The sequence below is a fragment of the Artemia sp. Qi Xiang Cuo genome, chromosome 20, assembly GCF_049724085.1.
Source record: "Artemia sp. Qi Xiang Cuo chromosome 20, ASM4972408v1, whole genome shotgun sequence".
Lineage (NCBI taxonomy): Eukaryota > Metazoa > Arthropoda > Branchiopoda > Anostraca > Artemiidae > Artemia > Artemia sp. Qi Xiang Cuo.
The window spans coordinates 14,883,228-14,897,037 of NC_142813.1; the positions used below are offsets into that span (position 1 = coordinate 14,883,228).

The window sequence follows — 13,810 nt, forward strand, 5'->3', positions numbered from 1 at the left end:
CCAATCACTTTCGACTATTAAAAAGGGCACTAGCCATTTCAATTTCCAATCGAATGAGCCCTTTTGAAATTTTTACGACAACGCGTTCTATAGAAACCTTAAATGCCCCCAGGGCATAACTTACAACCCTTGCTTTGAGGGCAGTGGGGGTTGTCATCCTCAAAGACCTAATTATCGGAACTTTCAACTATTAAAAAGGGAACTAGCCATTCCAATTTCCAATCGATTGAGCCGTTTTTGAAGTTTCTACGACAACGCGTTCTATAGAAACCTTAAATGCCCCAAGGTCATAACTTACAACCCTTGCCGTGAAGACTGTGGGGGGAATGTCCTGCTCAAAGGTATAATTTCCTGAACTTAAAAATGCGTGGAACAAAAAGGCTATCTCAAAATTTTTGATTGGATGACTTTTGGGAAGTGGTGGGCGTGGAAGGGGTGTTAGTTGCCTTCCAATCACTTTCGAATATTAAAAAGGGCACTAGCCATTTCAATTTCCAATCGAATGAGCCCTTTTCGAAGTTTCTACGACAACGCTTTCTATAAAAACCTTATAGGCCCCCGGGGCATAACTTATAACCCTTGCCCTGAAGACTGTAGGGGGGGAGTGTTCTAATCAAAGGTATAATTTCCTGAACTTTAAACTGCGTGAAAAAAATGGCTATCTCAAAATTTCGATTGGATGTTTTTGGGGAAAGGGTGGGCGTGGAAGGGGTGTTAGTTGTCTTCCAATCACTTTCGACCATTAAAAACGCAGCTAGTGATTTCAGTTACAAATCAAATGAGCCATTTTCAAAGTTTCTACGACAACGCTCTCTATAGAAGCCTGAAATACCCACAGGGCATAATTTTCAACCCTTGCCGTGAGAGCTGGGGGGGGGTTGTCATCCTCAAAGACCTAATTATCAGAACTTTCAACTACATTGAACAAAATGGCTCTGTTAAAATTTTGATTGGATGTGTTTGCGGAAAAGGTGGGCGTGAGAGGGGGGTTGGTTGCCCTCCAATCACTTTCGACTATTTGAAAGGGCACTAGCCCTTTGCATTTCCAGTCAAATGAGCCTTTTTTGAAGTTTCTACGACAACTTTTCTATAAAAACCTTATATGCCCCAGGGCATAACTTATAATCCTTGCCCTAAGGGCTGTGGGGGAGTGTCCTCCTAAAAAACATAATTTCTATCTGGAAATCAGCGACACTGAACAAAATGGCTATCTAAAAATTTTGATTGGATGTGTTTGGGGGAAAAGTGGGCGTAAGAGGGAGGTTAGTTGTCCTCAAATCACTTTCGTCTATTGAAAAGGGCACTAGACTTTTGAATTTCCAATCGAATGAGCCCTTTTTCAATTTTCTAGGACAAATATTTAAATAAAAACTTATATGCCCCCAGGGCATAACTTATAACCCTTGCCCTGAAGACTGTGGGGGGATTTTCCTGCTCAAAGGTATAATTTCCTGAACTTGAAAATGCGTGGAACAAAAAGGCTATCTCAAAATTTTTTATTGGATGACTTTTGGGAAGTGGTGGGCGTGGAAGGGGTGTTAGTTGCCTTCCAATCACTTTCGAATATTAAAAAGGGCACTAGCCATTTCAATTTCCAATCAAATAAGCCTTTTTTGAAGTTTTTACGATAACGCTTTCTATAAAAGCCTTACATGCCCCCAGGGCATAACTTGCAACCCTTTCCCTGAGGGCTGGTGGGGGGGGGCTATGTCATCCTCAAAGACTTAATTTCCAGAACTTTTAACTAGGTTGAACAAAATGGCTATCTTAAAATTTTGATTGGATGTGTTTGGGGATAAGGTGGGCGTGAGAGGGGGGTTAGTTAACCTTCAATCAGTTTCGACTATTAATTAGGGCACTAGCCCTTTGAATTTCCAATCGAATGAGGCTTTTTTGAAGTTTCTACGACAACGCCTTCTATAAAAACCTTAAATGCACCCAAGGCATAACTTACAACCCTTATCATGATGACTGCGGGGGTGTATCCTCTTCAAAAACATTATTTCAATCTGGAAATCAACAACACTGGACGGAATATTCAACTAAAAACATTTAATTGATGCGTTTGTGGAAGTGGTGGGCGTGGAAGGGGTGTTAGTTGTCTTCCAATCACTTTCGTTAAAAAGGGCACAAGCCACTCCGATTTCCAATTGAATGAGCCCTTTTTGAAGTTTCTACGACAACTTCTTCGATACGAAGTGCCCTGGTCCAAAAGAAAAAAAAAATAAATAATACATTGTTCCAACATCGTTCTTAACTTAAAACCCTTGCCCTGACGGTTGTGGGGGAGTGATCTCCTCAAAACTATATTTTCTAACTGGAAATCAACTACGCTGAACAAAATGGCTATCACAAAATTTTGATTGGATGTGTCTGGGGGAAAGAGGGGCGTGGGATGGGGGGGAGCCAGTTGCACTTCAATCACTTTCGACTATTAAAAAGGGCACTAGCCACTCCAATTTCCAATCGAATGAACCCTTTTTGAAGTTTCTACGACAACTCCTTCGATACGAAGTGCTCTGGTCTAAGACCAAGAAATAAACAATACATTATGCCCACATCGTTGTTTACTTAGGCAGTGCTATTGCGCTGCCTATGATTAGATTCCAAATACCTCCCTTGTTATATATCCCTCAATGCCTACTTGCTCTTTTCTAGTCCCTATATCATCCTCACAGATCCATTATTGAGGTTAATCGGTGCTCTTATACTGGCCTTATGTATGTGCTGGGTGAGGGTCTATTCCTTTGGCTAACGTTCGAAAATCCTCAGCAACCTCTTTCACCCCTATCATGACAGAATATCCTCCCTCAGGCCGCTCTGATTTCATCCCTGTTCTACCCAAACCTTAATGAACCCCAATAAACTGTAAGATTGATATTTCACCCTTTATTACTGTTTCTTCTGCCACCTTAACAATTTAGCTTGCCGATACTAAAAAAAAAATGTTCGATTTGTAAACTTTGATCCTATTGGTGATGAATATCCTTCATAATGTTCTTGAACGAGTAAATATTCTTGTAACATGGTTAAAAACTAATTGCAATTGACTTGCATAAAGCATTTGACCTTATTAGACATAGTATTCTTCCAAAAAAAAATTCTGCTTATTCCAGTATCGAGCCTTTTCAGACAATAATTGTTGCTAGCTTCCGTAATAATACAACGCAAAAGACTAAATAATAAGGTGATTTTTTTATAGTCCACAAATTAACTGTGGTGTGTCACAAGGTAGGGATCCTCTTTTAGAGTGAATTTTATTTTGTGTTATGCAAAAGGAATTGGCAATAGTATATCCATATATGTTGATATATATGGCCGATCTTTCCTTGCTAGAGAAATGCTCTGGAAGTATCCCCAGCAAAGCAGATGACATATTTAAAAGAATTTGTGGGGCAGCTAATATAGTGAATATGTTTGTTAATATGGACAGCTCTGTCATATCACATCTTCTTTTTAAATTAAAATGTTGATATCAGCCTACCTCTTCTGGCGTCTCAAAGGGCCGATAAAATAATGTTCTTCTGGGCTTATTTAGGTTCTCACTTTCCTTGCGAAAAACAAGTTAATGCTATGTTAAAAAGAGGAGATTGAGGACCTGTCACTAAACGCAATTTGGGTACCAAGCCCTCCTCAATATCGATGAGATTTCATACCCTTCCTCAAAAGAGTATTTTTGCCTGTTATAGCACTTTGGTCTGATATCCTGGAAGTCTGAATTGTTGGAGAAGATTCAATATAGAGTCCTAGTGATTGCACTTGGGAGCCCAAGGTTCCGTCCTAGACAAGTGGATGGCGTTCTGGATTTGAAATCCTTTGCTCGAAGGCCGAGAGTTCGAATTCTGGTCTCGCCAGTTGTTTGGTTTGGCACAGGGTCAGTGGTGTGACTGTAAGCTCAGCAATAGTCGACCCATCTCTAAATGGGTACCTGGAGAAATCTGGGGAAGGTAAGCAGGAAGGGTGTGCTAAAGCACAGGATTAATGGCCCCAATACCACCCTATTGTACTTCCTGGCTGAAGGGCCATATCCTAGTGCCATATCCCTTAACTTTTTTTTCCCAAGGTTCCTTATTAGGGGTTTGATTTGGACCCTTAAGCTTGAAATCTTGTCTGACCGTCGTCAAGAACTCTACAAAAAAAAATTTTGGATTATCCCTGTCAAACCACCCTATTAACCAAAACATCCTTTTGCACTTGCATAATTACCCCAGACTTAGACTCTGTCACCAAGCAGCAGAGCCTCTTCCCAAACGACAGTCTTTTGTTTGTGAAATGCGAGAGCGCTGCTCGGAGATACTAAACATCGTTATTATTATTGGCAAAATTTTCTAAATCTTTTAATAAGAGCCTAGAATTAAAAAATTCAAATGTCCCCGATTTCTGTGAAGTAAAAGAAAAAAGAATGACTATTCATACACCGGAAATGTTTGAAAAAATTAATTTTAGACCTTTTTCCGAATTTCTCAAAATAACAATTTTGAAAATATATTAGGAGAAAATTATAGAAAAATGGCATGGTGATCAAGTTGATACTTTAAGGGAGCCGTAGGGGAGGTAAGAAAACAAATTTTGACTTGGCAGAGGGGTAACAGGGAAAGGGTCTATAAATCTTTTGTCTCCTATCCCTATAAAACTCTTATAAAGAATTCTTTTTTTCTATAAATCTCTTGTCTCCGATCCCTATAAAATTTTCATTCCCAGCACGTGAGATGATGTTGTATTAACCCAATTCAACAAAATAGTGTATCCGCAATATTCCGGAAGCGGCATTGGGATTGAGTTGAAAATTTCACAAAGGGCCGGTGTGAGATAAGGATGCCTCGAATTTTGTAATTGTAAAAGGATGAAGGGTGGAGGGAGGCGATTTAACGCCCAATCAGCTTAAAAGTTTTGCACTATGTTTTTTTTCACAATGAAGCACTAAGGTAAATCGAAAGGCATAATATGTACCCAGGCTATCAAAATAGCTTATTTGTAATATCGTTGGGATAACTTGGGAGGTTGAGTCAAATCTTTCAGAGAGATGGGGATGGAGATGGCTAGATATCTCTTAGTTTAATGATTGAGAGAGGGGTCATGGGGGTCAAAGCATATTCTTAATATAATGTTGGTTCAGCGAAAAATAGGACCAAGCAAAACCAACAATTTTTTCCGAAAAGCACAAAATTCACATCCATGAGTCTGAGAACAAAGGAAACCCCCACCCCCTCCCCAAAGCACAAAATAACTTTATAACAATTTTTGCCTGAAAGTAGGCAAAGGGGGTAGGGGGATAAAGCAGGGTATGACTTTCCATTAGAACACTAGCGATGCAGGAACAAAACCCCAAAGGCGGGTATCTTAGTCTAGCTCTCTGAAATCTCCTAATTCTTAATAAACTGTTTACGCTAATTTCTATGCAGTTCTCCTGTGTTTATTATTGTATACGAACTACACCCTTCCCCCCTCATGAGGTAATTTCCCTGTACGTGCTCGACATGTTTTTTATTGTCTAATTTGTTTATAATAGCTATTATCACTGGTGGAAGAAAAGTAATTTGGAGCTGTTCCAGTAATTATTTATGAATAAATAACAGTCAGGTCCTTTTGAGATTAATTCATAGTCACATCCACGATTGCTAACTGCGGCTGACTGTCTGCTTGCTTGCTATTCAATGGTGCCAGTTTTATACTAAAGGATGTACAAAAGGTGTTTAGGTGCGATTGGATAAGGAACCATGCTTGGATTTTTCAGCAGTTTGAAAATAAGAAAGAAATGAAATAAGTTTATGTGAGGTTGAACGTGTGGAATATCAACTAGGGATAGACGGATTAGCAAATTAAAGGTACGATTTTGTTATCAAATAGGAACGTTTCGACCGTCGAAGCCCCAAAGACCAAGTTTAAATTTTTCCTTAGGCAGGAGAGGTGATAAGGGCAAAGGACGTTCCTGAGAAGGGGAGCTGAAATTTGAAGAAAACTCCATTTTCCCCAATTAATTAAAAAAACTTTCCGAAAAAATCAGTTTTTCAAATAAAAGTAAAGGCCATTTTAAAATTAAGCTCAGCAAATACAAATACCTTTTAAAATTCAAACTCAAAACGACCAGAAATTACTATTAAAGAATAAATGAAACCCAAAACGAACAGAAATTAAATAAACAATCATAGCAAAAAAAAAATACAACAAGTAATAATATAAATGAATAAATAGATCTTAAAGCGAGTAATGCTTAGATCGAATATAAAATCAAGCTTAAAACGAAAAAAAATATTTTCTACTGATGTACAAATGAAACTTAAAACGAACAGAAATTAAATAAACAACCAAATGCAAACAAACTTACAATAGATATTAATGTAAATGAATAAATAAATCTTAAAACGAGTGAAACTTAAATTGAATATGCAAATTAAGCTTGAAACAATCAAAAATCACCACAAACAAGAGTTTGGCTATGACCTCCTTCTCTCACTGTAAAAGTCTAAAACCTACTGCGTCGTTGGTACTTTACTGAAAACCAATTTTGTGACAAATATTTTCTTTTGTACTTATCTCTGAAAAAAAAAACATTAAAATTATAGTAACATTTTGAACTGATGAGCTGTCAGCAATTAATATCATTATACATTAAATATTCAGTTTGATTTATTAGCTCTTTTTAAAGTTGTTAAAGACGAATATAGTTTCCCTACAAACAAGTGATTGGATACTGCCTCCTTTCCTAACTGTAAATAAAAACCAAAAGCCTACTGCGTCATTGGCGTTTAAATGAAAACGGATTATATTACAAATACTTTCTTGTCCAGATCTTACATCACTGAAAATAAAAATGCAATTACAGCAAAATAAAATCTTGAACTGATGGATCTTTTAATATTTAATATGACTATACATCAAATATTCAATTTGATTTTGTTAATACTTTCTAAGACTGTTCAAGACGCATATAGTTTTCAGTAAAGCCTTTACTGAAAAAAGTAGTTTACTTTAAAAGTAGGTTTTAGACTTTTACAGTGAGAGAAGGAGGTCAAACCCAAACTCTTGTTTTTGGTGATTTTTGATTGTTTCAAGCTTAATTGCATATTCAATTTAAGTTTCACTCGTTTTAAGATTTATTTATTAATATACATTAATATCTATTGTATGTTTGTTTGCATTGATTGTTTATTTAATTTCTGTTCGTTTTAAGTTTCATTTGTACGTCGATAGGAAGAATATTTTTTCGTCTTAAGCTTGATTTTCATACTCAATCTAAGTCTTACTCGCTTTAATTTCTATTTATTCATTTATATCATTACTTGTTGTATGTTTTTGTTATGATTGTTTATTTAATTTCTGTTCGTTTTGGGTTTCATTTATTCTTCAATAGTAATTTCTGGTCGTTTTGAGTTTGAATTTTAAAAGGTATTTGTATTTGCTGAGCTCAAGTTTAAAATTGCCTTTACTTTTATTTGAAAAACGGATTTTTTCGGAAAGTTTTTTTAAATTAATTTTTGTTCGTTTTTGATTGCAAAAAATTTTAAATTTTTAAAAATTTCTTATTTCAAAATGAAACTTAAACAAAAAAAAAAAATATTCATCAAAGTATCAAAACTGTTATCAAAGTAACAATATCAAAGTGAAAAAAATGGGTTTGTGTCGTCCTCGGAGTTTTTATTATCTGATGTTTTAACTATTTTTAATAAAATTGCTATCTCAAAATTTTATCGGATGGGTTTGGGGAAAAAGGGCGTGGGGGGACTAAATGAAGCTTCATTTTCTTTTGACTCTTTAATAATGAACTAGAACTTTCTATTTTCAATCAAATGAGCCCTCTCTGAAGTTTATGCGAGTATCCCTTCTATAAAAACCATACAAATCCCCAATGTATAACTTACAACACCTGTCCCTTGGCCCAGGGATGTTGTGTCGACCCTGGAGTTTCAATATTTGATGGTTGAACTATTTAAAAAAAAATGGTCACCTGAAATTTTTATCGGATGGGTTTATCCATCCGATAAGCCAAAAGGCATGGAGGGCGGGAGGGGCTAGTTGCCCTCCGATCTCTTTCACTCTGAGAAAATGAGCTACAACTTTTAATTTCCGTTCAATTGATCCCTCTTTGAAGTTTATAAGAGTATACCTCCCATAAGAACCATATATGCCCCCAGATCAATACTTACAACGCCTGCCCCGGGGGGGGGGGGGTCGTGTCGACACAGGAGTTTTTCTTATCTGACCTTTGAACTATTTTTAACGAAATAACCATACGTAAAGGAGTTTTGTTATATGATCTTTTAACTATTTTTAATAAAAAGGCTACCCCAAATTTTTAACAGTTGTATTTGGGTGAAAAGGGCTTGGGGGGGGGGCCAGTTGCACTCTGATTACTTTTGCCTCTTAAAAAGGGCTGGATTTCAATATCCAATCAAATGAGCCCTCTCTGAAGTTTATACGAGCATCCCTTTCATACGAACAATAGATGCCCCAGGGCATAACTTACAACGCCTTCCCCCGGGTCCTGGGCGGTTGTGACGACACCTAAGCTTTTTTTATCTGACTTTTGAGAAATTTTTAACTTAATGCCTATCTCAAAACTTTTATTAGATCCATTTGGGGAAAAGAGGCGTGGGGGGCTAGTTGCCCTCCAATATCTTTTGACTCGAAAAAACTTAACTATAACTTTCAATTTCCACTAAAATGAGCCATCTCTAAAATTTTTACGAGCATCCCTTCAATAAGAACCATATATTCCCCAAAGGCATAACTTACAACACCTACCCTCGGGCCCTGGGTGTTAACCCCTGAGTTTTCGTTATATGGTCTTTGAACTATTTTAAAAAAAGATATCTCAAAGTTCTTATCGAATGGGTTTGAGGAAAAAGGTCGTGGAGGGGGGGACTAGGTGCCCTCCAATCTCTTTTGACTCTTGAAAAATGAACTACAACTTTCCATTTCCAATCAAATGATACCTCTTTAAAGTTAATACGAGCATCCCTTCCATAAGACCCGTATATGCCCCCAGGGCATAACTTATAACGCCTGCCCAAGGGCCCTGGTGGGTTGTGTCAACACCGGAATTTTTGTTATATGATTTTTGAACTATTTTTAACAAAATAGCTATCTTAAAATTTTTATTGAATGCATTTGGGAAAATGGGGTTTTTTTTTGGGGGGGGGAGCTGTTTACCCTCCAATATCTTTTGACGCTCAAAAAGTGAACTAGAACTTTCAATTTCCAATCAAATGAGCCCTCTCTGAACTTTATACGACCATGTCGTCTATACAAAACCTTATATGCCCCCAGGGCATAACTTACAACCCTTGCCCTGAGGGCTGTGGGGGAGTTGTCATCCTCAAAGACCTAATTTCCAGAACTTAAAACTACGTTTAATAAAATGGCTGTCTCAAAATTTGGATTGGATGTGTTTGGGGAAAAGGTGGGCGTGAGAGGGGGGCTAGTTGCCCTCAAATCACTTTCAACTATTAAAAAGGGACTAGCCCTTTGAATTTCCAATCGAATGAGCCTTTTTGAAGTTTTTACGACACCGTCTTCTATAAAAAACCTTATATGCCCCCAGGGTGTAACTTAAAACCCTTGCCTTGAGGGTTGTGGGGGAGTGTCCTCCTCAAAAACATTTTTTCTAAATGAAAATCAACTACGCTGAACAAAATGGCTATCTCAAAATTTTGATTGGATGTGTTTGGGGGAATAATGGGAGGGGGGCTAGTTGCCCTCAAATCACTTTCTACTATTAATAAGGGCACTAGCCCTTTGATTTTCCAATCGAATGAGTCTTTTTTCAAGTTTCTACGCAATGCCTTCTATAAAAACCTTATATGACCCCTGGGCATAAATTAAAACCCTTGCCCTGAAGGTTGTGGGGGATTGTCCTCCTCAAAAACATATTTTATATCTGGAAATCAACTACGCTGAACAAAATGGCTATCTCAAATTTTGATTGGATGTGTTTGAGGGAATGATTGGAGGGGGGCTAGTTGCCCTCCAATCACTTTCGACTATTAAAAAAGGGCACTAGCCCTTTGAATTTCCAATCAAATGAGTCCTTTTTAAAGTTTCTACGACAACACTTTCTATAAAAACCTTATATGCCCACAGGACATAACTTACAACCCTTGCCCTGAGGGTCGTGGGGGAGTGTCCTCCTCAAAAACATATTTTCTATTTGGAAATCAACTACGCTGAACAAAATGGCTATCTCAAATTTTTGATTGGATGTGTTTGTGGGAATGATGGGCGTGGGGGGGCTAGTTGCCCTACAATCACTTTCGACTATTAAAAAGGGCACTTTCCCTTTGAATTTCCAATTGAATGAGCCTTTTTAGAAGTGTATACGACAACGCCTTCTTTAAAAACCTTATATGCCCCCAGGGCACAACTTAAAACCCTTGCCCTGAGGGTTGAGGGGGAGTGTCCTCCTAAAAACATATTTTCTATTTGAACATCAACTACGCTGAACAAAATGGCTATCTCAAAATTTTGATTGAATGTGTTTGGGGAAATGATGGGCGTGGGGGGGGCTATCTCAATTTTTTTTTTGGGGGGGGGGGCAATCTCAAAATTTTGATTGGATTTGTTTGGGAAATGATGGGCGTGGGGGGGGGCTAGTTGCCCTACAATCACTTTCGACTATTAAAAAGGGCACTAGCCCTTTGAATTTCCAATTGATTGAGCCCCATTTGAAGTTTCTAGGACAACGCCTTCTATAAAAACCTTATATGCCCCCAGGGCATAACTTAAAACTCTTACCGTGAGGGTTGTGGGGGAGTGTCCTCCCGAAAAATATATTTTCTATCTGGAAATCAACTACGCTGAACAAAACGGCTATCTCAAAATTTTGATTGGATGTGTGTGGGGGAAGGATGGGCGTGGGGGGGGCGGCTAGTTGCCCTCCAATCATTTTTGACTATGAAAAAGGCCACTAGAACTCTCGATTTCCAATCGAATGAGTCCCCTTTGAAGTTTCTACGATGACCCCTTCCGTATGAAGTGCCTCTGGGAAAAAAAGAAAATAAATGATAATAAAACATTGGAGCCATATGGCCTTTACTATAGGAAACGCTACAGCGTTGCCTCTGATATCGGGTGGTTTTACTCATATTTTAAGAAGCTTTTTACTTCGTGAGGTCCGGCACAGGAAATGAAACTTTCAGGGATAGATCTTAGCCAAATGTAGCTAAAGTAGAATTTGGTACTTGTGCATGATATGGGCCTTTCTAAAAAGTCAATTTTTGTTAATGCTAATGAAATGAAATAAAATAAAATAGGGTACTAGTGTATTAGATGGTAACTTTTATATACTATGCAAGGAAACCAGTCCTGCAATGACAGACGAAGCCCGCCAGAGACCGGTTATTTTCAAAGAGACCGCTATTAAGAAATAAAATGCAGAGTAGTTTTCATTGCGTTTACGATATTCAAACTACTGTTTTTTGGGGGTTTAGGGGGGAAAAAGATACCTAGGTTAGGTTATGTTACATATTTAATATATACTATGCTTTACCCCCCCCCCTAATGTGCAAATATATAGCCCAAATTTGTTTCCAAACTATTATCTATTCATCCTATTTTATTTCATTATCATTAACAAAACTTGACTTTTTAGAAGTGATCATTTAATGCATCGGTATCTAAAATAGGATGAATATACAATAGTTTAGAAACAAATTTGGGCTATATATTTGCACACTAGGGGGGGGGGGTAAAGCACATCATATATTCAATACCTAACCTAACCTAGCCTAACCTAGGTACCTCCCCCCCCCTCCTAAACCCCCAAAAACAACAGTTAAAATATCGTAAACGCAATGAAAACCACGCCTTGCATTGCATTACTCTATAGCGGTCTCTTAAATGGGAGGGTTTTTCTTGACTGTTTTCCTTGTAAAGGCCCATATAGTGCCCAAGTACCGTAGAATTTTACCCTGACCTTTGATGGCCTTTAAAAATCTTTTTGTTATAGAAGTGAAAACTTGCAAAATAGATCTTCTGCTTAAATAAAGTACAAGATAAGTATTTTCAATTTCAGCTTCACAACTTTGCTCAATCCTAATTTATGAGGTTTCATAGATCGCGAAAACTTGCAAAATAGATCTTCTGCTGAAATAAAGTACAAGAAAAGTATTTTCAGCTTCACAACTTTGCTCAATCCTAATTCATGAGGTTTCAAATATCTGCAAATATGTTTTCTAACTTTAGAAAACCCCCATTGATATAGCTTAAAACTCTACTCAAGTAGCCTAACAGACTGAACCTAAGCTAATTGTCTCCTAAGACAGATAGCTTTAACCGATTTTTTTCACATTTTACAGAGCAAACTTCTTGAGTGTGTTTCGTATAATACGTAAGTACCTAACTAGAATATAGGAAAGACTATCACGGTGTGCAGGAACTTATTTTGGTAGGTTCCGATCGATTCAGGGGAGGGGGGGGGGTTGGAGATAAGTTGTAAGTAGTAAAGCATTAATAGATATCACAAGTGATTGCGTAATATGACTTACCAGGGTCAGTCACCTATTGCTACGAACGGTACATGCCTTACCAGACGGGTTTCTAAGGTAACACCCATTTTTTTGGGGTCAATCAGAGAGAGAGCGGTGGTTGCTACATATACAGTAACTTGATTGGTAGGTTTTTTTAAAAACTTGGCAATGTATAATGTACTCAAGCATGTTTTGAGAGTTTGATTACATGCCTTACCAGACGGGTTTCTAGGGTGACACCCATTTTTTGGGGGTCATTCGGAGAGAGAGCGGCGGTTAGTCCATATATAGTAACTTGATTAGTAGGTTTTTTTTTTAAACTTGGCAACGTATAATGTACTCAAGCAAAAACCCTATAAAATGTTCATACACTACATTCCAATTTTCATTATGTTTTAACACATTGATTATAGTACACTACATATTATTAACTTTGAAAACAATGGATTCGTCAATTTTCAATGTGAGTACACTTTCATTATTTATTTCCCAAAAAAAAAAAAAAAAAAACGTTTTACTATTAAATTCAAATTTCAGGGGGACTTATCCCCCGGACAAACAACCACAAACAAGCGCTAGTATAGTAAAAACGCGTACTTAAGGGGTAAAATATAAATTAAACATACACACAACAGGTGAACTTGACCAAGCCCTCCATTTTGAAACATATTAGAGTCATAAAGTAATATAAAAACAACCTTAAAAGGAAATACCTTCAAGTCATTGTAAACCTAAACCAAATAAATAAGAGGGCAAAAGCTCCCAAGACTTTAAGACAGAGCAGTAACAATTAACACCAAATAACAAAAGGAAATATCATTGAATAATTAATACTGTTATAAAGACAGGCAGACAGAAGCGCCATAAATTCTTATACACAAAATAATTAACGCATAGAAAAAACAAATAAAACCCATGGATTCAAATACATTGAAATTTGTGGTATTTAATTCACATGCTTCGGCCCGTGAACTTAACCTTTAAAAAAAAACAATAAAAAAAAAACGTTTTACTAGTAAATTCAAATTTCAGGGGGAATCATCCGCCTCCCCACCAACACTAAAAAATCTTAAGAATATAATGAGTATACTCAATAAAAACGGCAAAGCACGCTTTTTTCTATTATGTAAATAAAATATCTCGTCCGCAACTATGTTTAGAAGTTTTAATTGTTTTGAAAAACAGTTCTTTTCATTCAGAAGCAAGCTTTTTACAATCATACTGTATTTTTCCGGTTTGAATGAAAAGCTCGCGTGTTACAAAGAGAGTGACAGTTTTGGGAGTCAAATTTCACAGCCTCTTGCTATCACAGAGATTAAAACCATATGTGTTTATAATTACAGAAA

The 13,810-nt window shown here is 37.1% G+C and overlaps 1 protein-coding gene across 1 annotated transcript in view; it reads left to right on the forward strand.

Annotated features, from left to right (window-relative positions):
- The first annotated feature begins 5,644 nt into the window (after nucleotides 1-5,644).
- The window catches only part of LOC148939904 (uncharacterized), a 53,630-nt gene continuing 45,464 nt past the window's right edge, over nucleotides 5,645-13,810 (forward strand). Inside the window, exon 1 of the mRNA XM_089105882.1 lies at nucleotides 5,645-5,825. The gene's annotated coding sequence lies outside the window, so the exon portion shown is untranslated. The remainder of the gene's footprint in view (nucleotides 5,826-13,810) is intronic.